Consider the following 27,404-nt stretch of genomic DNA (forward strand, 5'->3'; position numbering starts at 1 on the left):
TTGTTCTCTCGATTTCAAATCTTTGTCATAATTAATTTAGATTGATTCGTGTCGTATGATAGATAAAATTCTTAATAAAAATTTTCTACGTACACAAAATCTCAAATAAAATATTACTTAAATGATATCAAATTGTTTAACACTTGAATCAAATATCTTTAACAAAAATAATCTCCATTTTTCTAGTGGGAGAGAACCTTTATTTTAATTAAGGTATATATATATATATATATAATGATAAAATGAATTAAAAAATCATTTTTACACTAATTAATTAATATGAATAAATAAAATAAGTATTAATTATATCAAATATTCAAACTTAAATGATTAGCATTATGTTCTACTCTTCTTATTTTATAAGATACTGTATCTTAGTTGTATGGATCTTATACATGCGTCATTCCAACTATAGCTAAGTTGGCAGCAATGCTAATTAACTATAGACCAACATTAATCTGAATTTCATATTAATTAACATTAATCTGAATTTCATATTAATGTGAATTTGCACCATTAAATAAATAATTAATGTTAGTGAAGCGAATTATGTAATTAATAATTTCAAAGAAGTGAAGATGGAGAAGTTTTACAGTGCGACACCTTAATATACGGATAAAAAATGTGCTATCGGTTTTGTTACTGCTTAAATAACAAAATCGGTAAAAAATGATCGAAAATATTATTATTTTTACCTAAAACATCATTTTTTAACATTTCCGGTAAAAAGTGTCCAACAATAATAAAATCGGTAGCGTCTAATAATGTTTCCGATCATTTTTACCAATTTCGGTAAAATGTCCAATAATAACAAAACCGGTAACGCCTAATAATCTATTTAGTCATTTTCACATGTTTTATTATTTTAACAATAACAAAATTGATATCACTTTTTTTAACTTATATTAAGACCGTCGAACGTGAACATTTCTCAAAATAACAGGGAATGATATTACCAACAACATTGGCTTCATTAATTGCTGCATGTGACATGTGAAAAAGGAAAAAAGAAACTAGTATTTTCCCACTCCATTTTCACCAGTCAACTAAAAAATTAATCTGCTTCATAATTTCAACATCCATTCGTAATATTGCTGCTGAGACTTTAACAAAAGCATTCACACACGCATGAATATATATATATATAAGTATTCGATCGAATTGAATTAAATGAAAAGTTTTGAATAAGTCGAGTTCATGAATATTATTTCATCATTCAAATTTTGTTTTACAGTTTTTAAATCAGATTCATAAAATTGGAGTTGAATTTAATCAAATATATTTGTTCGAGTTTCATATTCAAATTTAATTATAATTGTTTATGATGTTAGGTAATGGTTGGTTTCACTATAAAACAATATAATTATATACGATATACTTGTATAATTCTTTATATTCTTTTCATATGTTTAAGTAAGATTTGTAATGTTATTTAATAAATCAAATACCATATAAATTTTTGTATTATATGTTTGTAGTATTATTTAAAATTTATTGAGGATAAAATATTGAAGAGAGCATAGATGAGTCAATCAATTGACGAAAAGAAAGAATTTGTAAAGAGTTATAGTCTAGTTACCAAATTGAATAAAAGGTAAAATTAAATTATTAGATTATAAAAAGAGATTTTTATTATTAAAAAGAGGGGCCAATTTTGTTAAGAAAGAAAAAAAAATATCCAACATTAGAATTAGGGTTTACAACTAGAATCGTAAATTAAACATATAGTTAAAATATTATCCTATAACCATTAACGCAATAAACCAAATAGTTAAGATCATAAATGGATCATACAAGAAAAAGGTAAAAATTCATTTAAAAAATTCAAACAATGTATAAATATGAACAAATTTGATTGCTGCTGTAAACAAACAACATGGATTAAACTACTAAAAGATCATCGGCAGATGCAAATTAGAGTCCAACATCGTCAGAAAACTATCTACAAATGCAGACTGCATATCTAAATCCAATTTGAAGATCCAAAACATAAAAAATCATCGGGATAACAAATGGTCACTATCTTGATCAGTCACGACAACGTCAAATCCAATCCCCAAAAAATATATACAAAAATGACCAAACGACTGAAACACCAAAAAACATGCAAAAAAACATGTCATAAAAATATAATTATTACAAATAAAAAAAAATGTGAGATAGAAAATACAAAAAAATAATAATATCAACGACAACAATCAATACCAAAATTGATGTCACCGTCTAGCAACCGACGACAAAAAAGAAAAGAGTAAATTTAAGGTTTAGAGAAAAAGATCGGTACACAGATTTTTTTTAATTCCACAAGTAAATTACTTAACTAAAGATAAATTAAAAAATAATATAATTTTACCCCTCCTAACCTCAGCATCAAAAATTATCTCACAATTTCGTTATATCTTCTTTTCATTATATCACAACTTCGTTATGGATCACAATTTCATCGTATTTTTTTAATAGTCTGAGATGAATAAAAGTAATATGCTAATGATATTTTTTAACCACTGATTGCATATACACACCCTACAGATAAATATATCTAAATTTAAATGTAAAAGATAAAGTACCCCTTTTAATCGATTAATACTTCATCGTAATAATGTATTTATGATTAATAACATGAATGAATCATGTTGACAACTTAGATGCAAAAATGTAATTACTAAAAGGTAACAGGTCGGCGAAAACTGTTTAAAAAACAGGATTATCAACATAAAAAGTAGAAGACTTTACCGTATATGTAGAATGGCTGTCCCTTTTTCCTATATATGGGGTAAGGGGAGGTAAGATAGTAGGCTACCCCCAACACCAGGTTGAGAGCAGAGACATCCAAATTATGAAATACCCTCCGTGAGACTCGATCCCACGACCTCAAGATTAAGAACATTGTGCTCTACCAACTGAGCTGGATGGTTATTTCATACCGTATATGTAGAGATATACTTTATTACATTGTAGGTATATGTCGTTGTCTTGTGCCAATCGTATATTCACTTTTGTGAAGATGATTGGGCACTCTTTACACCTCAAACCCACCCACGAATCTACACATTATCTGCCTTCTCCTATTCATTTTATAAACCTTAACAACACATAATATCTTAGTTAAAGTGAGAAAAAAATGAAATTCCATACTTGGATTGAAAAATAAACAAACGAATTTAACCCAATTATAAATTGGAATTATTTAAGATTAATTTTATTGTCTAAAAGCATCTTTATATATATAAATATAGGGTTAGGATTCACTTACACAATGTAAAATTTGTTAGTTTTGCACAAATTTATAGTTGTTGGACGAGGGAAAATAGATGGTTGAGATTGACTCATTGTGTTTTTTTTCCAGTGAATGTCTTCTCATTTTATACCGTTAATCTCATCCACCTATTTTTCCTCATGTAACTGTCCTAAATTTATGTAAAACTAAAAGAATTTTACATTCTGTAATATGATGGAATTAATGCCTTTGATTAAGAAGTTGAGAATCCTTCAATTTTTAATGAAGAATAATAGTTTGTATTTTATAGAAAAAAGGCCCACAAGAGTCTAAATGAGTGGGGCTCCACACAACAAAGTAAAGTGAGATGGGTCTTCAATAATGGAGTAATTAAGCATTGACTAAGATCATTTAGTATCTTTTCGACTCCTTGAATTTTCATTTTAATAATTATAATTAAAAACTTAAAGGATGAGCTCGTCGATCAGTCGTATTTAGTGGCCGATAAAGTACAAACTTTTTAGCTCGCACATTTTTTACCCCTGAACGTGATTTCGATCATCGTTTCACCGAAAAACGTCTCAAATCTCTCTAAATCGATAATGGACTCTTCGATTTTTTTATCATCCAATCTCCATGGCCCACCATCCGATGAGTCTGGAACTGGAATATGTTGGTTGACGTGTCACAAGGACAAATATTCATATTCAAATTAAAAAAGATTAAAGAAAAAAGAAAATAAATGACGCAATATAAAAAACAAAAGAACTAATAATTATTGACAACCGGCGACGAAATTTTAAGATTAGTGTCACCATCGACTAAACAAAAATAAAAAAGAAAAGAAAAACTAAATTAAGATGAAAAAAGAGAGGCGGCTAGGATGGGGAAAAACTTTTTAATACAAACAATATTCTTTAATAAATATGGGATAACAAAACCAAAAGCTCAAAGAATCCTTCCATCTTTTCCTTTTATTAAAGAGTATTTAGAGAATAATGAATAATCCTTAAACATGGGGAATTAGGTTGGAGAATTTGAGGAATCAATCAACTTAAATTGTCAACATATAGTCCTCAAAAGTTCACAAGCTTCATCCTTATATTTTTCATTTTTTATATTTTAATCCGATTACTTATTTGATTCAACTACCCATCTGATTCTTACAACACTACATTTAATATTTTTGTACACAAGTAAAATTAAAAATTAATTAATTAATTAACTTAAGAGTTAAGACGGTTTTTGAATTGGTTTTGTAATCATGAAATTTAGGTAAAATATCTATTTGAAAACAAGATAAATTACACGTTTAATACATAAACTATCAATTTAATCCATTTTAATATAAACTATCAATTTTAATATTTAAACTTTTGAATTCTTCAAAAAAACATACATGACATAATTTTTGTTTCATTTTAACACCTCAATGTTAAAAACTTGACCACGCAATGTATTTTTATAAGTAAATTACATCATTCATTATCAATTATCCTCACTCCTATTTTAGACTTAAGTTAAAACTTTCAATTTATTCCTATTTTAGTCAATCTAATTTATTTTATAAATAACTTTTGTGTCATTAAATCTTTTATTTTTAATATGTAATAAAAAAATTAAGTAGAATGATGAAATTAAAAGTAATTTGAATGTTAAGTAATTAATTTTTATAAATTTACACTTTAGCAATCAAAATAAGAGTATAAGATATTTGAGTGATCAATGATGCAATTTACCGATAAAAAAAGGTAAATCACCTGCTACGAATTTGGCATTTTAAAAGGTAAGGCGAGGTACTAAATGTTAAGTTTTTAACATTTTAAAAGGTGAGGTATTAAAACAAAACAAAAACTAAAAGTTAGGTATTATTTTTTTTTTTTTGAAAGTGTAGGTATAAAATAGACCAAAAACTGATAGTTTAAGCACTAAACACGTATTTACCTTGAAAAATAATAATTTAGTGCCCCAAAATAGAATCTAAATAATAGGTGAGTAACCAAAAAAATAGTTTTCCCTAAATCTTTCTACAGTGTAAATTCACACCAAAAAGTTCGAAAAGTTAAACTGCCCTGTGCCTATGCTATATCCATGACATTTTAAAAGACATCCTTTTGATCTAACCAATGAAAACCGGTAAAGGATATGCAGTTCTTCTTAGGTGATATGAGTTCGAGTATCTACGGACGTATGTCTATAGGTGTGCATGAGTTTAGCCTAATTTATCATCAACACAAACTATTTTGTAATCATGTTTACTAAAATAATTCACAAATCCAATAAGATTTATCAACCTTACTTGAAATCGAATAAAATCAAACTCAATTTTTAAAAACGGATCGAATTTCAAACCCAATTTTTTAATATGGCAAACTCAACGAACGTTTTACTATAACGAGAAAGATAAATAAATAAAGGCAGTAGCATCATAGTTGCATGCATATGAAACACCAAGTTCAACATTGCAAAGACTTCGAAAATAGAAAATTCTAAGCCATATTAATCCGTTGTTTACTACCAAAAATAATATGAACCAGAAAAATAACTATGATTTTACCAAAGAAACTGTCCTATGATCACTTAATCCTTGTGCGCTGAACAACTTCACTGCCTCGTGTTCACCGTAATCCTACAGGAAAAAGAAAAAGAAAATCCCTAAACTCTTAGCGAAGAACATACATTGTACATTATATGAATTGATCTAAATCGAAGAAACAAATACATTTTTAAGCAAACTAGATTGCACTTCGATGTATACATGCATACATTCACAACTACGCAGGAACAACCAACAACCTTCCGTGCCTTTCCCTCGGAGTCTATCTTATATAACTGTATGCAAAGATGAAGCATAGTCAACATTCACAACAATGGTAGTCACTTTCGATTTGCCGCTCAAATAATAATTCGAAGGTAACGAGCAATGAAATGTCGCTTACACCGGCCCACTCGCCGAGAGTTTTAGAACTCGGGGCATGTAGCAATTTAACATTGTGATCGGCACAAAGAACCTTGACCAGCTCAACATAATCTGGTTGGTCACAGTCATCGGCTATAATGCTAAGGTGTGCATTGTGCTTTTCGATTGCCTTGGCGACTTCGTGTAAACCGCGTGCAAGACCACAATGAGCTTGAGACTTCCTCACCACAAGGGAAAAGACGAGTTGATGTCCAGTGGCTCACCTAGAACGGGTGTTGCCTCAGATGGGGCGACCGCAACTTCTTCCCTGCAAGAGAAACCGACACGAATATCACATAAATACATATAAAGATGAAAGCTTTCTAAGAAACAAATCTAGAACAGCAAAAACAATTCAAAGCAATCCATATTAACATGCAATAAATACCTCATCAATTTGTTCCACACTAAAGCAACTAAGCCTAGGTTCTATAACTAGAATGCAAGCAATTTCAATTCACATGGAGAAATAAAAACAAACCCAACAAAAAGATCGATTTTTTTAGAACACCAATGGTATACTACGAAGCATGGCCTTGATACTTTAGAAAGGAATAGATTTTCACTTACCCTGACATTTTTTTGAGTTGAATTAACACTGAAAGCAAAGCAAAAGGAAAATAAAGAACATGAAGAGCGGCGAACCCTGGAGAGATAGTCTGCAGCGGCTGTTGACGGGGGAATGGAAAAGGGTTTAGCAAAAGTGAAAGACTTTATAAATGTAACCCTATTTTTCATTATATTAATGGGTTAATTGGGCTGATATTCTCCTCTCTTTTGTTTGGGTTTATGGCTGATGATCCACTCTTCGCTACAGATTGGATTTACCATTGTCCACTCGCGCGCCTTCGGGTGAACTGAAGTTTACCATTATAAAAGGCTAAGATGGGCGGAGATTGGAGGGTCAACAAAGGTTATCTCATTAGTTTAACGATGAGGCTTTGCTCTCAGGGGAGGTGGCTGGTCCCCTCTTCTGATTGATAAGCGAAGCCTATGATTTCACTTTCACTAACGATATTTATCTACAACAACCCTTTGTCCCTCTATGTCTCTGTGCTCAATTATTCGGCTTTTTTACTCAAATATCTCACTCTGATATATTGTTTCTTCTTCTTCATTCGAAAACCCCAATGCAATGAGGCAATGATGATTTTTATTATTATTGAAGTTCAGACTTAGAAGGAAAAAAAGGCCGTTGCTTGGCGAGGCAACTCTTGTTTGTTGCAGCCACCGGTTTTGTTTCTTTTACCTGTCTGACAAAAGGTGAATCTGAGCCTTCCTTTCCCCCATATCTCATTTTCTTCTTCTTCTTCTTCTTCTTCAGGTTCTATGCTTATTTGAGCTTTTCCTGGCTGGAGGAAAATACCAGTATCAATCATATCTCATTGGGAATCTTTATCATAATCTTAGTTTCTTTTGAAAGTTGCAAATTTTATGGTGAAATCGGTATGATTTTGTATATAGTTGTAAAGCATGGACTTTTTAGAGTGTGATTTTTATCAGAAGGCACCCCTTCTAAAGTAGAGATGGAAAGTACATAATTGATTCTTGGTTGTTGTCAAAATTTGATTTTGATTAGCTATTTGTTTGTTAGAGTGAAGTTGAGGACTACTCCCATTTGGAAAAATGCCAGATCTTGATCCACCATTGTTGCTAATTTTGCATTTTGAGCTTTGTTAATAGTTATGTTACACCACAGTTTTCACGGAGCCACAAGCTGGGTTTATGTTTATTTCTAATCGTGTTACATTCATGTTACTCAATTGGAGACTTTGATCTATAGCCTGAAAGAATCACGTTCCTCTTTTTCAGTGATCTTGGTCCTTCTCACTATAGAAAGATATGATGAACAATCTTATTGGATTTTGCTTCAAGGGCACTGAAATGGTCGCTGCATTTCTCCAATGACTTTCATGAATGCTCTGTTCATTTAAACCCATTGACAGCAATGGCTACGGCAAGACCACTTTCATGCGTTTGTTAGTCGGAATATCCCGACCTTCAGCCGGTCGGGTTCTTTGGAATGGCCGCAGCATTACTCAATCAGGCATATTCCAGCAATACAAGCTTCAATTAAACTGGCTTTCCCTCGATGATGCGGTAAAAGAACAGTTGAGACAAGATTCAATGGTTGAACATCGCAAGTCCAGCCTGCAAAAGATAATAGAAACAATAGAAATCCTTAAAACGAAACTTGAGAAGATGAAAAATCTAATGGAAAACAGTAGGTGTGCTTAATGAGTTGAGCTTTCATTCAAAAATTACTAGTTTATTAATAGATAATAAAAACATGAAAAATTACTAATCTATTAATTTATAGTATTAGTAGATTTACCTATAGTTAAAAAATAAGATTAAAATTTTTTGTAAGCTTAAAGAGCAACAAGCTTAACGAACACGAGTTGAGCAATAAGTTTTTTTAATAAGCACGAGTCGAATAAAATTTTAACGAGCAACGCGTTGAGTTGAGTAACAAAATTTTATAATGAACACGAATTAAACATTATCAAACTCGCAATAACTCACTCTAAATACATTAGAAAAGAGTAAATATTTCGATGAAAATAACATAATAAAAGGGAAAGGACTATGATTTCACACATTAGTTTAACCTTCGTTTACCAGGAAATGACTCTTTTATCCCCCCCTTCTTTTTTTGCCGTTTCACACATTATAAAAGGCAAATGGGGAGAGGCTTAAGGGTTTTCAAAGGCTCATTAGTTTAAGAATGAGGGTTTGCTCTCAGTGGAGGTGGCTGGTTTTGTAAAGGGCGGTTGCTCCTCTCCTCTGATTGATCAGCGAAGCCTATGATTTCACTTTCACTTACAAATGATTATCTACAACAGCCCTTTGTCTCTCTCTCTCTGTCTCTCTACTCAATTCATACATACAACAATATTACTCACAAGTTTCCTCGTTTATGTTTCCCAGTATCTGGTTATTTGTTTATTCTCTTCTTCTTCTTCTTTCACTCGAAAGCACCGACACAATGAGGCAATGATGATTGTTTTTGGGTTATTAAAGTCCAGACTTTTGAAGAAAGAAGGCCGTTGCTTGGCGGGGCAACTCGTGTTTGTTGCAGCCACCGGCTTTGTTTTCTTTACCTGTCTGACAAAAGCGAATCTGAGCCTCCCTTAACCCCCCATTTTCTCCTTTTTTTTGCCTCCAGGTTTTGTGCTTGGTTGAGTTTTTTTCTTGCCTGGGGAAAGATACCCAGTTTCTCAAAGGCTCAGTAGTTTAAGAATGAGGCTTTGCTCTTAGGGGAGGTCGCTGGTTCTTTAAAGGGTGGTTGCTCCCCTCCTCTGATTGATAAGCGAAGCCTATGATTTCACTTTAGCTTATGCAAAATATACAACAAACACACTCTCTCTATTCAATTCATCCATTCACATATAATGTTCATCATCATCATCATCGCTACTACTGCTGATCTGTCTATGGTATACTCCATCTTCTTCTTCTTCTTCATGCAAAGACCCCTATGAAATGAGGCAGTGATGATTTTTTTTTGGGTTATTAAAGTTCAGACTTTTGAAGAAAAAAGGCCGTTTCTTGGCGGGGCAACTCGTGTCTGTTGCAGCCACCGGTTTTGGTTTCTTTACCTGTCTGATGAAAGGCGAATCTGAGCCCCTTTCACTCTCCATGTTTTGTGCTTGGTTGAGTTACCTGGCTGGGGAAAATACCCAGTTTCATATCTTAATTGGAATCTTTATTATAAATCCGATTTTCATTTCAAAGTTGAGAATTTTATGGTGAAATCAGTGTGATTTTGGATCTAGTTGGCTAAAGCATTAAACTTTACAGTGTGAATCGGCCCTTGTTGCATTTTGAGCTTTTTTTTTTTTTACTAATTGTTATGTTACCAAAGTTGTTCTGTCATTCATGTTTCTTCAATTTGAGATTTTGATATATACCTTCTGCTAATTTTAGAGCATCAATATGCTTAAGCTATTGACATGCAACAAAGATGTGATCCAGTGATTCAAAGTTCAATCACATTTCTTCTTGTTTAATCATATATTGAAATGAAGAAAGAATCAGGGTAATGTTCACGAGTTGTGTCTATGAATCAAGGTTGTAGATTAAGAATATTTGGAGTGCTGCTGAACCATTGTTCTTGCCTTTTATTAACAGACCAGAGTATGAATTACATTTTGTAACTGATCATATAGTAAGTCTGTTACTCGACACTCTTAGGCCATCTATGTGAATAACTTATTTAATTCTTTGTGCTCCTTGTTAATCTTTCACAGGGTTGGCCAATCTTTCGGTCACAGGTTAGAAGTTCATTTTGTCTACTCGAATTGATCTTTATGACTTGTTTCTTTATATCCATCCTTTTAATTAATCAAAACGTTGCCCTTTATTCATTCGGTGAAAACATGATCATGTAAGCATGCCACAGATTATGTCGAACGTCGATTGTGGAAGCAGTGACTCTGATCTCATGCGAGAGATGGAGAAGCGATACAAGAACTTGTTCTGCATGTTGAGCTTTGTTAAATACTGTGTTATACCATAGCTTTCTATTGATACCCCTTGAAGGGGAAATGGCACTTCTAGGTCCGTTTCCTTCTCTTACCTGTTCCTGCTAGTTACTGAGGCGATCTATATGAATATCTTATTTCTTACTTTTTGCTTTTACTAATCTTTTTGTAGGGTTCGCTAATCTCTCCGTTACAAGTTAGAAGTCTGTTCTGTCGACTTGAGGCGATCGCTACATCTTGTTTCCTTGTATTCATCCTTTTAATTTATCAAAGCTCCCATTCATCCGGTGAAAACATGATCGTCTATCTATGTTATGGAATATGAATACTGATTGCAGAAGCAATGACCCTGATCTCAAGCGATGACACTGGTCTGTGTCCTGTTTCATGTTATTTTTCCGTATCATGTATTATGTTATCGAAGGATTGCAAGTTCTATTATCTTTACCAATATTTCATGAGAATTCATCAGAGGAAACTGATCATCACAAGTGAAGATGAGGCCATTCTGTATAAACAACAATAGTCTATCTTTGTTCTTCTCAGGACAAAAATACACATTCATTCGGGTCAAGTGACTCTAGATTTGCATGAGTGCACAAGAACCAGCTTAATCCACATGTTTTTCAATGATATCATACATGAAATCCAGACCACTGAGCATGTATGATCTCAGGGATATACTCTCTACCCGTATAAATGTTCAGAGCTGGATCTGGATCCTGGGTCAAAAGGACTGCATGTATCTATGATATCTTCTATCATTTTACAAGTCTCAGGGGAAACAGATTAAGCAGCAAAATGTGCCTTAGGTTGCAAGAAACAATGTCCACGAAGCCGTCTCTATCAAGGGGATCGATTCTTGTGGGCGATGCAACAGCCCTTTTTCAACGCGACTAATTTTTTCCTGAATTTCAAGCATTTGTGTTTTGATTCCGTAATACCGGGGTTAGCATTAAGTTGTTTCGATCTCCTTGCGGAATTAATCTCCATCGTGGTTATGAAATTGTTTAGGTGTTGGATGTATTCCGGATATGATTCCAGGTTGCAATGGCCACCACCCTTGACCCATAAAGGCTCGTACTTTTCCTTGGAAAGCTCCCATAATCGCTTCCTGTGAGACCAGTCGACCGTTTCGTCATCCGTACCCTGTAACCGTTGATCAACAATGGCGTAAGTATACAACAACGGCATAAGTATACAAACACGATGCAACTAATCGGAGGGAAGATATACATACATGTATAACTAGAACCGGACAAGTGACCAGTTGGATTTTATCGATATTCTGCAGATATTTAGAAAGAGATTCCTCAATATACAGATCAAAATACTTGTAAAGTTTGCAGAGGAATGGAAGATTTTCACATGAACCAAAAATCGAAACGTACCTTAAATAAATCGAACCAAAACGTCATCTTAACAGGATATAAGACCTGTATGCTGGAAAGGACGGCGCTATGAAGAACGACTCCTCGTAGTTTCGGTAAACGGGCAGCCAAGTGGAGAGTCGGTCCGCTCCCGACGGATTGGCCGTAAAGTATCAAATCCCCCTGCTTAACCCCTTACTACTCCTGCAAACAATTGTACACGGCCTCTATGTCATATATGTGTTGAGCTCAGTTGGCTATCCAATAGCAGAAAACAAACTTATCAAATTAGTCCCAAAGCAATTTGGTGAAACAAAAGAAAATAAAAACAATCATAGAGATTCATTTACCATGCCAGAGGATGCTCCATACCCTGAATAATCATAACTGCAAACAAAAAGTGAGAAAATTATCAGAAACTATTCCATTCAGCCATTAACGTACATGAACAAGAAGAAACAACACCAGACTTCATCAAACATGAAAAAAAAACATAAAAACAAGTACATTTCAAGAAAAAAACTTTACAATTTCATGAAAGATTAATGATAAAAGAGTACCTCATAATATTGACACGAAGATGGGTTCTGAGCTCATGAAAGAATTCACGCATCTGCCCAATATCAGCAGCGTTGGCATGTGAATACAAAAGGGTGTCTCCAAAACGTGGCCACGATCGTATTACCACCTCTGGTATCGAGCAACATCTATGTTCTTGTCGGCCGTTATTCCGGGCAAAACCAGCTTTCCCGTTTTCTTCCATGTAAAGTTCGTACGTTAGTGGGTCTGGTGGGAAAAATGCAAGCTTTGCAGCCACATTCGACGTCACATTACCCAATTTTTCACAGCATAAACCAAACCATTAACAAATAGAGAAGAAAACAAAACCAAAAAAACCCAGTTTTCCTTCGTTTTTTAGATGAGAAACTGGAAAACAACACATGCCATGAACATGTTTGCAGAAGAAAACAAATGCTTGGTTAAAAGGGTGTCGTGTTCTCTTAGAATTTCTTTTGGTTTTAAAATTTTATGTTAGTGATAGAGTGCTTTTCCCGTTGTGGTGATTGGTGATGGGTGGTTTCTGTTTGCTTTTCTTTTCTGGGGTTTTGTTTTAACTACACACACACAGTGTTTACTGGGGATGATGGAAATGCAACAATCCAAAGGTGAAAACTTGAAAGGGAAATGATCAGTTCAAAGCGGGTGAGCTGGAATTTCTTTCTAGAGAGATTGCTAGCTACCATACATGCTTTCTTTTTCTTCTTTTTTACTTTTAGGTTAAATTACACTGGTGGTCACTTAAATATTAAATTAATTATATATTTATTACTAAAATTTTAAAATTTATATTTTAACCAATAAACTTTAATGTTTTATTATGTCACTATATTTAGTGATGTGAAGAAATAATATGGCACATGAACGCCATTTCTCTAAAAAGAAAAAACCCTAAGGATCTAAATTTGCATTCACCATTCAAGACCAACTTTTTGATGTATGAAACGATTGTCAGTTAATTTCAACAATGAGAATGATCTATTTGGTCATAAGATTGAAACAATTTAATTTCAAACTAATCTAACTATTGATAATGACTAATCGAAAAGGTTTAACATTAAATCCCATTACTATGTTGGAATTTGTGTTTAATCTGGTTTTCTTTTATTTTGGTATTAAAAAAAATTATATTAGTAGGGGACAAAATTATGTCAAACTAAAGTATAAAAACTAAATCTCAAATTTCCACATCATAGAGGAACCAAAACCATAATTAGACCAACTGGAAGAGCATTTTCCCAACAAGATAGTTGTCAAGTCTCTAACAAGATACTTTGTAACCACTCTGGACCTAACAAGCAAATCAAGGCATTATAAATGTCATTGGACAAGTTCTGATAATTTATATGCATCTGATCTGCATCTTTTGTAAAGATGAAGAATAACAGTCAAACCTTTAGATACTCAATTAATGAATCGACCTGGGACGAAACTGGGCACCAAGAACACAAGACAACAGTTCACAGATGCTTTCAATGTCCAAGCTCTTCTGTTTCTCCTCTGAAGCAGTTGATCGATGTCAGTTTTTATTATAAGAACAAATTACTACAAAAGAGAAGCTGGCTTGGTGAAAAAGATAGGTTGCTTTCATTCAATTAAAGGGCAAACCTGTTAGGCAATATCGAAATGCATAGGTATAGAAACCCTCATAATCTGATGGCTTCCCCACCTTTAATTTTCAGATATAGAAAAGCTAAATTCAGCACTACACTTAACTGCTCACTTGTCATAACTTTACAAGAAAGCAATAACTGTTGCAACAGGTACAAGTAACAAAGTTCCTTGATCTCCAGTGAGGAAGTGCCTTTTAAGTGAATCAAACCCCAACGCTTTCATGCCAGTTCGACACTCATCCTGATTCAGTGTGCAAGAGAAGGAAAAAAATAGAGGTCATTCATCTAATGTGAATGTCGGTTCAAATTTTCTATTATTGCATCCATCAAATAGAGCATGCCGTATTCATATAAGTCGTGCTTCTAATGACCTTGCTAAAGAAGCCCTGCTTTGCAGCTTTTAATTTCCTGAGATATGAAGAACACATGATGTTAGAAGATTCTCAGACCCAATGACGGGTCCGGTTAAAGCCACGGAATATCACATACCAAGCAAGCATCAATATCCTCACATCAGTGTCGTCCACTCCTAGATCTGAACAGAGTGCTTCAATACCATCCGGCCTGCTCAAGAAACAAAGCGCATTAAAAAACCCACATTACAACAATTTAAAACAGAAAAGAGATCAAATGTATTGGCTTGTTCTTCCTTCGTAGCTCTAGAATAAAAAACTGTAATATGAATTGAACAAACGATCCATCTTTTCCAGCCCTTGTTAGCTTTACTCAAGACTGAAGAAAATGAAATATAGCATTATCTAACTAGAATATCAGGCACTCTGTATGAACACTCATAAACCCAAAAACTTGAGGACTGTGAGCCATAATAGGGCTGTTCACTCTGCTTACTTTTCACCCTCTGGAAGCTCTCTAGCTACAACAAGGTATTGTTTTCTAATTAACTCTCTAGCTCTCAAAAAAGCAATTGCTTTGCAGGACAGAGCTTATATATGTCATATTATGATTGACTTGCACTAGGTGGTTCCAAGATGTTACCTTGTTTATTAACAGTGTCCTCCTTTTGGCAGTGGAATTCATTGCTTGATTTGGTGAGATATTATAGATAAGCTACAAATATTGTTACACGTGGTCGTAAAAGGTCTCTAGGACTTCCATTTGAGAGCAAACAATTGATTTATCCATGGACCTCATATAGGAGTGTCGTCGAAGTTCTGTATATTTGGAGGTCATATCCCTCTATATACATGAGTTAGACGCGGGCACTTCATGAGGAATGGAAGGGTCTAACCAATAGGTCTAGTTGCATTGGATCCACTACAATTAACTGGATGTAAGCAGTATTTCATTGATTTTGCCCCTGTTGGACTAATGTGTTTCCTTTTACTAATAGTTGGACGACAACGTTGGTATAACAAGTGGAGCCAATTTGAGGGCACTTGTATGATATCCATAATAATTGGACAGGAAGATGGATTTCTTCTTTTAGGTAATTCTATTTTTCTCAAATACTCTGCGATGTTCTGTTGTGTAGTCGCCTATGACTGACTTCGAAATATTATCGGGTACAAAATATGTCTAATTATTATGTTGAATTTAAGATTTTAGTAGGGAACGACAACGTTGGTATAACAAGTGGAGCCAATTTTGAGGGCACTTGTATGATATACCATAATAATTGGACAGGAAGATGGATTTCTTCTTTTAGGTAATTCTATGTTCTTCTCAAATACTCTGCTCGATGTTCTGTTGTGTAGTCGCCTATGACTGACTTCTAATATTATATACACACAATATGTGTATTTGTATGCAGAGGTATGTGGGGTGGGATGATTCATACATCTTCTAAAATTTGAGATCGGGTTACAAAATATAGGTCTAATTATTATGTTGAATTTAAGATTTTAGTAGGGACTAAAACCAGAATTAAACCATGAAAATGAATATATAAATAAAAACGCACCGTTGCCGGGGATCGAACCCGGGTCGCCCGCGTGACAGGCGGGAATACTCACCACTAACTACGACTTGTTGACATTGCAACAAAATTTTGATATTTGATGCAAGATTTGACGATCGGTTTTGTTGAAGGCACCTATCAGGCAATTGCCAATCCCCAACCTCACCACTCTCCACCGTCATCTTCACCCCGCTGAACTACGCGCCAGACTCTCCGACCTCCTCGCTCTCAAAGGCCACAATCCTCTGGTGCCCCACCATCGCCACTTCCCAACTCCCCAATCACTCTTCCCCTACCTTTCCCCATCCTCCCTCTCCCTCTTCTCCGCCGTCGCCTTCCCTTCACGCGCCTCCATCTCCTCCTTCTCCCACGCAGTCACCTCTCTCTCTAAACTCATCCTCCCCTCTCACGGCCATATGCTCATCCTCGTCGCGTTAGGCAAAGATTCAAAGCTTATCGACACCCCTTTCATCTCCCAAATTTGTTCCCATTTACAACGGATTAAAATCCTAGTCCCTCCCATCAGCACTCCCAACAGCTTAGGGTCGAAATGTGTTATGTCCGGTTCCTAAAGTCGTCGGACTAAACGAACCGCCGGTCGTCCCGGATTTTCTCAACGATTAGAAGAGCGGTTGGTGGTTCCCGGTTCGGGTCGACGCCTATGAAACCAGATGGTCGGGACCCGATTGTGTTAAGGGAGTGGTGAAAAAAGGGCAGGATGAGAAAGAAGATGAAGCGTACGCCATTGTTTTTACGAGTAGTGGAGAAGTGGAAGGGTTTTTGAAGAGCTTAAAGGAGTTGGGGTGGGGTTGGAGGATGGTCAGGAGGTGGCCGCGTTTAGTGGTGGCGGCTCATGGACCGATCACGGCGGCCGTGTCGGAGAGGTTGGGGGTGGATGTCGACGTCGTGAGTTCCGATTTCAGCAGCTTTCAAGGTGTCTTTGACGCGCTTGATGTGCATTTGAAGGGTTTAGACACGTAATTTTTTCAAAAAACCAATTTGTTTTGAGTTATTTAATGATAATCAGTTTTTAATTATCATTAGCCTATTAATTAAGAGAAGATATTACAAATATTACAATTATCTATTTTTTTCCATTCAAAATAATGTATATTATGAAACAATTCACAACCAAATCAAAAACACAAAGGAAAATATACCAATTCACTTGCTCTAATTGACAAAAATCTATGTACCAAACTGTATATGCTTGGTTGTGAAGCACACATAATATGCAACTCTCCTTTTAGAAGCAGTTGCATTTATCATTTACCTTTGGCCTTCAACCCCGAAAGAAGCTTCAATGCATCTTCAATGGAAGGCCTGTCTACTGCGCTGCTTCTGGTGCAGATGAGAGCAACATCTACAACCCCTTTTATTTCTTCTTGCAATGAATTGGCGGATTCGGCTTCGTTTTCACGGTAAATTTCTCTCAGAACATCATCCTTTGGTTTGCTATGAATGCTTGCTCCACCATTTATCAACTTACCATTGCTTACTATTTCCAGAATTATCTCCCCAAAGTTGTATATGTCTTTGTACAGTTCCTCTTTGATAGCATCATTGGATTCGCCTGTTTCAAGTTTGATTGTTTATGATCAAATCGGATTCGAGTCGTAATAGATGGATGTATGAAATTTTTGATTGAAGGAATGCATGGAAAGTGAATAGATAATGTACCTGTTCCCAATCTAAAAGTTGCTGGAGCTGTACCTTTGATCAACTGCATCAAATGCTTAAACCCGAAATCGGCTAATCGGGGTTCGGAATTATCATCGAAGATCACATTGCTTGACTTCAGATCACCATGAGGAATTGCAGGGTTGCAGTCATGGTGAAGGAAGCAAAGTCCCTTTGCAATTCCAATCATAATCCTGCGCTTCATACCCCAATCTCTTTGCATTCTCAGTTTCTCAGCTAAGTTCCCATTAGGCAAGTAATCATACAGCAGGTAAGTCATCTGTTTGTTGTAGCAAAAACCCAGTAATCTGATCAAATTCATGTGCCTTGCACTTCCCAGTTGTGTTATAAACTCCGAGGCAACCTTCACTCTTTTCGGCTCCCATTCTAGCTTTTTCACCAACACGGTAATTCCGGTAGGCAGCACTGCTTTGCAAAATGCATCGGAAAACGGTGGCAGTTCTTCCATGGAATTAGCACAATCGAAGCTCCTCAAAATGTCATTGGAAGTAAACTGAGGGAGACCGATAAACGAGTTCATTTGCCATTGCCCTTCGCTTCCTTTTTGACGATAAATGAGCCCAAAAACTATTGCTGCAACGAGTATGATTGCTCCTGCAGATACCAACAGTATTAACCTAAGCTTTTTTCCATTGATTGGGTTTGAACATGATTTCAGAGGTTTCCCACATAGCTCCGGGTTCCCAATGTATGCACTTCTACCCATTGACCGGAGCACTTTTTTTGAAGGTATGGTACCTGAGATATCATTGTATGATACATTCAAAAGTACTAAGCTTGAAGACTCGCCGAACTCTACAGGTATTGAACCGATGAGATCGTTATGCGACAAATCCACAAAAACTAGAGAAGGAAGACTGGCAAGCTCCTTAGGTATGTGATCACTTAAATGATTGCTAGCTAAGTTAATCATCTCAAGTGAATGACAATCTGAAATACTTTTCGGGATCGATCCCGAGATATTGGTCATCTGCAATTCAACAACAACAATGGACTTGCATGATCTAAAAGGAGGCAGATTCCCTGAGATGTTACAATATGATGCAGAGAAATTTTGAAGAAATGGCAAAGACCATATGTTTTCTGGTATGGTTCCCCCTAGTTCTGGATTATTAGAGACACTGAAATACTGAAGCTTTAAAGCTCTAGAAATATTCCAAGGGATTCCACCAGTAAACCTGTTCTTGGACAAATCTATATATGTGATATCAGGAAAATCACTGAACTTCAAAGGAATCTCACCTGAAAACGAATTATCCTCGACTCGTATACGAACGAGCGACGAACAATTAGACAAAGGCGACAGATTGCCTGTGAAGCTGTTTGAAAAGAGCATCAATTTAAACAACTTACCACCTGCACAGATACCAGGTGGAATACTGCCAGTGAAACTATTGTTTGAAACATCCAACCATCTAAGCTTAGAGTTCATCCCCAAGCTTTTCGGAAGTGTTCCGGTGAAGAAATTGTTCCATATAAACAGAGTTTCCATTGATTGAAGCTCAGATATGCTTTCTGGGACAGTGCCATTCATTTCATTGAACATAAGACTGAGTAATCTCAGATTCTTCAGCTCTGCAAAACTCTCAGGAATTTGCCCAGAAATCAAGTTATCAGAGAGATCCAAGTCTGTGAGAGGAACTATTCGGCCGAACTCCCATGGGATCGGTCCGGTGAGCCCGTTTCGGAAGAGAAAAAGTGACTCGAGCTTGGTTAGATTGGAGAGCTCCTTCGGGATTGAACCGGAAAGATTTGAACCAGCAATATCGATTCCCTGCTAAGTGGAGATATTCAATTCTCTTGAAAGACCCATATGAAGATGGGATTGGACCGTCGAAGTAGCTACCGGCTAAATTGAGAACCTTTAGAGATTCAAGCTCGGTAACCTCAACCGGCAATGGCCCTGAAAAGCTGTTGCTAAGAGCATCAAAATGAACCAGGTTTTTCATACCGGTGATTCCCCTCGGAAACCGGCCGGAAAAGTTGTTCCTACTGATATCCAAGATTCTCAAGTTCGCGAGGTTGAAGATTTCCACCGGAAGTTCACCGGAGAACGAGTTTTGACTGATGTTGAAACCAACAAGCTGAGTTAAAACACCGAGTTGCTTTCCGGGTAACTTACCAGCAAGATTCTTCATAGAAAGGTTTAAGCTTGTAATAATGGTGGAATTTTCGTTGCATTCAACACCAGACCAAGAACATGCAAGATTTTCCCCCAGAAAATATTCCCTCGGAAACCACTTTCCAATCATCCAAACTCTTGGAATCATCAATGATATCCGATTTTAAGCTCAACAAAGCATCCGAATAAGGATCAGCGGCTAACACTACCGCGATCAACATGGATACAAACAAGAGATTGAAAATTGGCCATACCAAAATCTCCATTGGAACTCACAACGAAGAAACAAAGAAAGAAAAAAAGGGTCAGCACTCAGCTCAGTTCACTGTAAGCTGTTGATTCTTTCTTCTTGATAGAAGCTGAATTGGAAAGCATGGGAAATCGGGAAAGTAAGCATAAAAAAGGAAAGATATGACCTATGATCATCAGTTGCTATGAGGAATATTGTTTGCGAATTGCTTTTAACGGGGTCTGAAAGTTTGCAATGACAGCTGCTGCTATGAATCATTTCTTTGGACCGTTAATGATCATAGTTTATAAGTATGTGAGCATTGAGATATCAAATTATAATAAACCTAGTGTTAGATTACAATCCAAATATATGCATATCGTCAATTGAATATATATTAACTTATAATCAATTCATAATTAGTTTTCATATGCATACCATGAAGAAGACAGTATATGGGTTATGTGCAAGGATAGTAGAGATTTTTTCTACAATTTTCAACACATGATGATGTTTGAATTGACCCAAAAAGGGGTACAGGGCAGAGAACGTTAAAGGTAAAGACAAAAGTTGTGATAAAAACGACACCATTTCCCTTGGATTATGATAGCCTTTGGCCTTTTGCGTCTTTGAAGGAAACACAATGGGCTAATTCAACTTTCTCCCTGAATTACGGTTCGAAGTTTAAAACAGAGCCTAAATTTCAAAATGTTATGACAGAGTCCTCAAAATTATCAATGTTGTAATAAAATCCTTTTTTGTTGGCCTAACCATAAGATTAGACGTTAAATGTTAGTTTGAATGTGATGTCAATAGATTGAATCTCGAACAAGTGCTCCTATCAATATGAGCACGAGTTTTGCTTACATGTTAAGGACTAATTTAAAATTTTGGCCTTGATTTGAGGACATCTAATGAAGGTAACCCAGCTGCTGATCAGGTTCTGCTGCACATGCAATCCAATGACTTAACAAGAAAAAAAAAAGGGTCAACTACGACATCTCTCAAGTTCGAACATTTCATATTTTGATCATTAACTTTAAAATATTATAGTTTGATCATTTTTTTCACCTGAACGTTAAATCAAAATTAACAGGATAATGTCACATTTTTTCTGATAAGGTGAAAGTTGGGTGTTGTTCGTCTTATTCTTTTACTTTATTATCTTTTCAAAAAATTTAAATTTTTAGAGGTTTATATTTATATCATGTTATCATTAAAAACCGTCATTTTTAGATGTTTTTCTGACCGTTTCAGATATTGAATAATTTATCTTATCAAAATCTATTTAAGACCCGTGAAACTTTAACCCAAAACTTAGAAAATAATTAATTCTAACAAAAAATTCTTTAGGTATCCAAAGTTAATTTTAAATATAGTTTAGACACTTATTTTTACGTTAAGCCAATAACTTTTAAAATTTAACGACCAACAAAAGGATATGATCAAATTTGAGTGATGAAATTTGGAGTTTACCAGAAAAAAAAAATTTGGGTGAACCGCCCGTGGGAGTTGAGGTCTTATATGATTTTGAACTACAATCTTTGTTCTGTAATTGTCTTTTTAATGACATAATAGGGAGACCGAAATGAAACCAGCTTTTTTACTTATCCAGGGAAGTGGGGTGCCGCAGACCGCAGGGAGTAAATGCACCTGAGAATTGCAATTTAAAGAAGCAACAGCTAAAGCTTGTCCTTTTGATCTTAAATTTCTAAAAAAACAGATCCAGTTAGTTTAAGTGATGAATAATTTTATATCGTAAGATCTTAAATTCAAGTGTACAGTTAAAATTCTATAAATTATTAATGTCAGAACCGGAGAAATTTATTAATTTAGAGAGTTATTAATTTATCGATAAATTAATAATTATTAATTTAAAGAGTTTTTAAGTCATTATACTGTACATACCAAACAAAAAGATAAATTAGTAAATGTCTCTTAGAATTACGTTGCAATAGATGAATTAAATTAATAATGAGCTCCAAATAAACTTGAACTTTAAAGGAAAACAGACAACTATTAAATCATATTTCACTAGAATATAATATTTTTTTTTCAGTTTATATGAATTATTAATTTATGATTTTTTTGGGACCGAAAATTATAAAGGGATCTCACGAAAAATCATTATCTTATTATTTTATCGAGTTTTTTAATTTTTTACATTGGCCCAAGTCGGGACCAGACAAATTTATTATTTTAGAGAGTTTATTAATTTATCGAGTATTAATTTAAAGAGTTTTTACTATATATATAAAATCTCTGTTAAGAGATTCATTCATCAAAATTAATTATGTGACACGAATCGATTCAAATTAATTAAAATTAAGCCTTAAAATCGGGATCACAACAAAAAAAAAATTATAAAAAGGGAAAAAATGAAATAGATAGATACACGTGTGTGCGTGTTTCCAAAGCTCAAATCATCGACGCTAATGTCCAAATTCATTGCGGAAGAAAGTCCACAACTCCAGTTCCCGAGAGGCAGAGCTATATGGCCCGCTGTTTTTTTTTCAAGCGGCCCGTGATTGTGAAGACAACCCCATTAAATGATTTCTGGGAGTAGGTTGTAATTGACAAGAGATCGTAAATTATTTTAAGAGTCCTCTAACTTTTTCTTCTTCTTCTTCTTCTTCCTTAAACTGAACCCTTCTTCTTCCTTAAACTCAACTCAATCAACCGAGAAACCATGCAAGACCTTAAAATCACTAACAACACTAAAATTTCTCCCAAATTTTAAATTCATCAACTTTGCTTTGAGTTTATCCCTGCAAAATCCAATACTCTTCCCTTCCCCTCCATTTTCGTTTCTCACAAAAAACAATAGGCAAAGTGCAAAAGAAACCCGGTTGAAACCCAATAAAGATTCATTGCAAAATCTAAAAAAAAAATCGATTTTTCTTCTCCGTGAAAAGTGAAAAAGATTTTATTTTTATTTGCGTTGGATCGATGGCAGAAATGAGAAGAACAATGTGAAATCATCATCCATGGATATATGGTCGATGCCCTTTTAATTCATTTCATCAAAAGTAAAATGGGGTTTGTTTAATGCTAGTGACTAGAACATCAAAATGGGTGAAGAAGAGAAAACAAAGCAAGTCATGGAGGATACATCTTCTTTGATTTCTCTTTCTCATTCTATCAAAGTTTTCAATATTAAATAGCAAATTATTCGAAAGAATCCAGGAGAGTTGAGTTATGGGTTGATGGCTATCGAAGCTAGAGGAGTTGAGCTCTTGGTACAAAGTGACCTTGATGTCATCGTTGCGAAATTCGATTCCCATGTGAAGAATATTTCTAGGATTTACGCTGCTGGAATTTTGAGCAGGGGTTTCGCCATTGTTTTTTCAAAACCAGGCCTTGGTGCTTGCAAAAAAGACATGAGGTTCTATGTAAGGGATTTGTCGACAAGGGTAAAGATTGATGATACAGAGATGAAAAGGCAAGCTTTGGGTAGTTTATATCAAGAAATGGCTGATGATGAAAGGTATGTTAAAATCGTGGTTGAAAATGATGAATTTTTGTATGTTTTAATGGAGTTTTTTTATTCATCAGAGATGGAGATTCAAGAACATGCGTCAAAGATTGTGTCTTTCATCTCGGTTTGATTTTTGTATAGGGTTTTAGGGTTTGATAAACTACAAATTACTATTCCCTTGTAGTTTCTATTTAGGATTTTAGGTCAATCTTATGCCTATTTATCTTATGACTATCCAGCTCAGTTAGTAGAGCACAAGGTTTTTAATCTTGAGGTCGTGGGATCGAATCTCACGGAAAGTATTTCATAATTCGGAGGTCTTATATGGAAGTTGCTTTCAACCTAATGTTGGGGACAGCCTACTATCTTACTTCCCCTTACCCCATTATATAGGAACAAGGGACAATCAATCATGTCTTTGAAAGTATCTTTCTTCCTTTTTCTTAATTACATGAAGCCATTTTCAGAGCGATTAACTTTTATTTTTTAACTCAACACCAACGTTAATTAAACAATGCATTGAATATTAAAAATTATAAAATAATCCTTCGATTATAGAATATTATTTTGTCGAGTCTCTCTATTAAAAATTAAAAAATGATCATCCGACTATTCATTGTATTCCAAGCTCATTATTTTCTATTAAAAATTTGACGACAATCTGGTTGGATGTTAATCTGCTGTTTGAGATACGATAGTCGTTTGAGATTATATAATCATATTTTATCATATCTTAGACAACATATTAACATCAAACTTAGATTGTCGTTAATTTATAACGAAAAATGATGAATTTAGAATATAATAAATAGTTGAGTGACTGTTTTATAACTTTTAAGAGTTAAAGGACTCAATAAAGCATCATCCTATAATTAGGAGATCATTTTTAAATTTTTGATAGTCAATGAACTTAACAAAGTAACACCTTATAATCAGATGATCATTTATGTACTTTACCCTAATTAAAAAAAAGAAAGATAGATTATCAATTATCAATTAATTTAGTAAAATGTCATGTTAGATTTTTAAAAAAATTAAAAGTTTTAATTATGATATTATGAGTAAATTAAATTAAAAAGAAAATTTCTACAATAAATTAGTAATTAGTTTTTTTATTAAGTAAATATGATTACAAAGTAGTATATGTTTTAAGTATTTTCGACCTTTTATCTTTTTAAAATCGAACCAGACATTGAACCAGAGAAGGTATTGGTTCACTGGTTCAACCGCGGTTGAACTGGATTTTATATAAAATAATATATTTTTTAATTTTACATAATATTCAAAGCAATATTAATATATATGTAACACTTTTTTTAAGTTTACAATATTAAAATATATAAAAATATCACAAGTCATAACATATATAAATTAAAAACCATAAAATCAAGTGAAACAAAATTATTCAAATCAACTACAACATAATATTTAAGGTAAAACATATTAAATAATAAATATAATTATATAACTATAATCAAAAAAATAAAATTGGGGCTTAAAAAATCATAACAAATGATGTCATTTGGTTTAATTTTTTTTTAAAAAAAACAATCTCACATGGCTAAGAAACATAGAAGAGCATCCCAACTTACTTCTATAAATAATAGGGGTAATTTTTGGTGACCACAGAGCGAACTATTCTTTCGCTTCAATTGAGCTTAAATTTTAGGCTTCAATCGAACTTCTAAATTTTTTTTGAGTTCGAGTCTTTTCGAGTTCAAGTTTTAATATTATATTTCGAGTTCGAGTTGAACTTGATAATTTTTAGCTCGTGAGTTTTTGAGTCGAGTTGAGCTTACTTTTAAAGTTTTCGAGTTCGAGTCGAGCTCAACAATACTCGAATTTGACTTGGCTCATTGAACAAACGATGTCGTTTGGTTTAATTTTTTTTAAAAGAAAAAAAGTGAACCGGCGATTCAAACCGATTTTGCAGATTTTCAGTCGGTTCATCCTGATTCTACCGGTTTTTAGCCGGTTTCATTGTCAGATCGGTTTTGTGAGGTAATCAGACTGGACAGGCCACATGTTCACGGTTCAATCGATTGAACCGACCGGTCCGGTCCGATTTTGATAACCATACCTTTTGACAATGAACACTCAATCATCTGTGCAGTTGTAGGTACTCGAATTTGTGACATCTAAAAACAACAACAATTTTTTTAACTACTGAAATAATTTGGTTCGTATAATAAAAATATTGAGAAAGCTAACATATAACAAAAATAAAATGACCACAAATAAAATTTTAAAATATACATTATCATAAAATAGACAATTAACCGAAAAAAAAATTATAATTTCAAATCACCTTAAAAAAAAGTCGTACATCTATCATTACGATCAATATGAATATCAAATACGATTTATGATATTTTAACTTTTTATATTCATAAAAAAAATATTGTAACTACCCTCTTAGGTGTAGTCAATTTATTAAATTAGAAGGGTTTTGATCTTATGTGTCAATTTTTTTTCAAAAAAGAAGTTCGAATATAATTGAGTTGGATTTTCTAAAGGATAAAATTGGGATGAATTGAGTTTAAGTTGAAAATTTCATACCCAATATGTTAATATAATTATCTATATTTTTAAAAATAGTTATTATAATATATTTTTTAAATTTACTCTTTATTTTACGTATAAAAATATATTTTCGTTTGTGTCGATTTGAATGCAAAATTTAACCTCAAAATTTAAATAAAATAAAATTTTTAAAACTTGAAATGAGTATTAGGTTGATAGTCCTAATGGATATGATATTCGAGTTGAATTCAAATCGATATAAAAATTAATCTATCTCATGATCACCCTACTTGTAATTATATTGTTCTCATTTTTCTGGGGTTTAAAGACTTCAATTATACCCAATTTATCAAGACAAATAAATTACCATGCACGTAAGTACACGCACAAAAAAGATTTTTCAAAGAAACATATAACTCAATGATGATTTCACCTGACTTTTGTTAACTCCATTTTCTTTTTACAATCCAAATAATACTTTTTCTCCCGACTTTTTATTGACTGTCACTTAATTTGGTAAACAGTCAGGATGGCCGAGTGGTCTAAGGCGCCAGACTCAAGTTCTGGTCTTCGAAAGAGGGCGTGGGTTCAAATCCCACTTCTGACATACCGTATTTGTCCCTAATAAACCTCATCTCCCATAGATATTCAACCATTTAACCCACTCTTTCCTACTTGTGATACATAACAGCCCTAATACTCTCCCTAGATACTGCTCCTTGGGGCCGATTTAATCTACAGCCTCCCCGGAAATATTTTTTCGCACCTCGGCTGTATCGTATCGAATTTAGGGTAAGATGAATGCAATTATAACCAGTTGATATATGAGATTAAAAAGTAGGCTCGACTTACTTTGCCCTCTCCATCATATGCTCAGTTGATGTATTTTCTGGTTTCAGGTCAGTATCTGCCACATAGTTTCTGGGGAGTATTTATTTCTCTTTAGAAAATCAAATAAACTTGGTCCAAGATTCTCAAACACCTGCTAACACCGTGCACCCACAGGAAGCTTTTTGTTTGGTCACAATTATACAAATGAAGTCTACAAGGACAAAATGATATACTTGCTATGTTGGAGAGACTAGGAAGGTTTCAGCTGATCTTTGTCTGCTGTCATGATGACTGAGTGATCTAAGGCGCCAGACTCAAGTTCTGGTCTTCGACAGGGGGCGTGGGTTCAGATCTCACTTCCGACATTTTACCTTTAGTGGTGGACCAAATGATACACT

The 27,404-nt window shown here is 34.3% G+C and overlaps 1 non-coding gene and 4 pseudogenes across 1 annotated transcript; 1 reads left to right on the plus strand and 4 right to left on the minus strand.

Annotated features, from left to right (window-relative positions):
- Positions 1-5,872: 5,872 nt before the first annotated feature.
- On the minus strand, positions 5,873-7,555 carry LOC120141347 (annotated as a pseudogene).
- Positions 7,556-11,406: 3,851 nt separating this feature from the next.
- Positions 11,407-12,883, minus strand: LOC120141348 (annotated as a pseudogene).
- A 969-nt stretch (positions 12,884-13,852) lies between these two features.
- Positions 13,853-16,519, minus strand: LOC120141349 (annotated as a pseudogene).
- Positions 16,520-17,316: 797 nt separating this feature from the next.
- On the minus strand, positions 17,317-20,374 carry LOC120141343 (annotated as a pseudogene).
- A 6,324-nt stretch (positions 20,375-26,698) lies between these two features.
- TRNAL-CAA lies at positions 26,699-26,782 on the plus strand. Its single transcript has one exon. It is a non-coding gene; the product is annotated as a tRNA-Leu (tRNA).
- The last annotated feature ends 622 nt before the right edge of the window (positions 26,783-27,404 follow it).

The sequence above is a fragment of the Hibiscus syriacus genome, unplaced genomic scaffold, assembly GCF_006381635.1.
Source record: "Hibiscus syriacus cultivar Baekdansim isolate YM2019G1 unplaced genomic scaffold, ASM638163v2 tig00110796_pilon, whole genome shotgun sequence".
Taxonomy (NCBI): Eukaryota; Viridiplantae; Streptophyta; class Magnoliopsida; order Malvales; family Malvaceae; genus Hibiscus; species Hibiscus syriacus.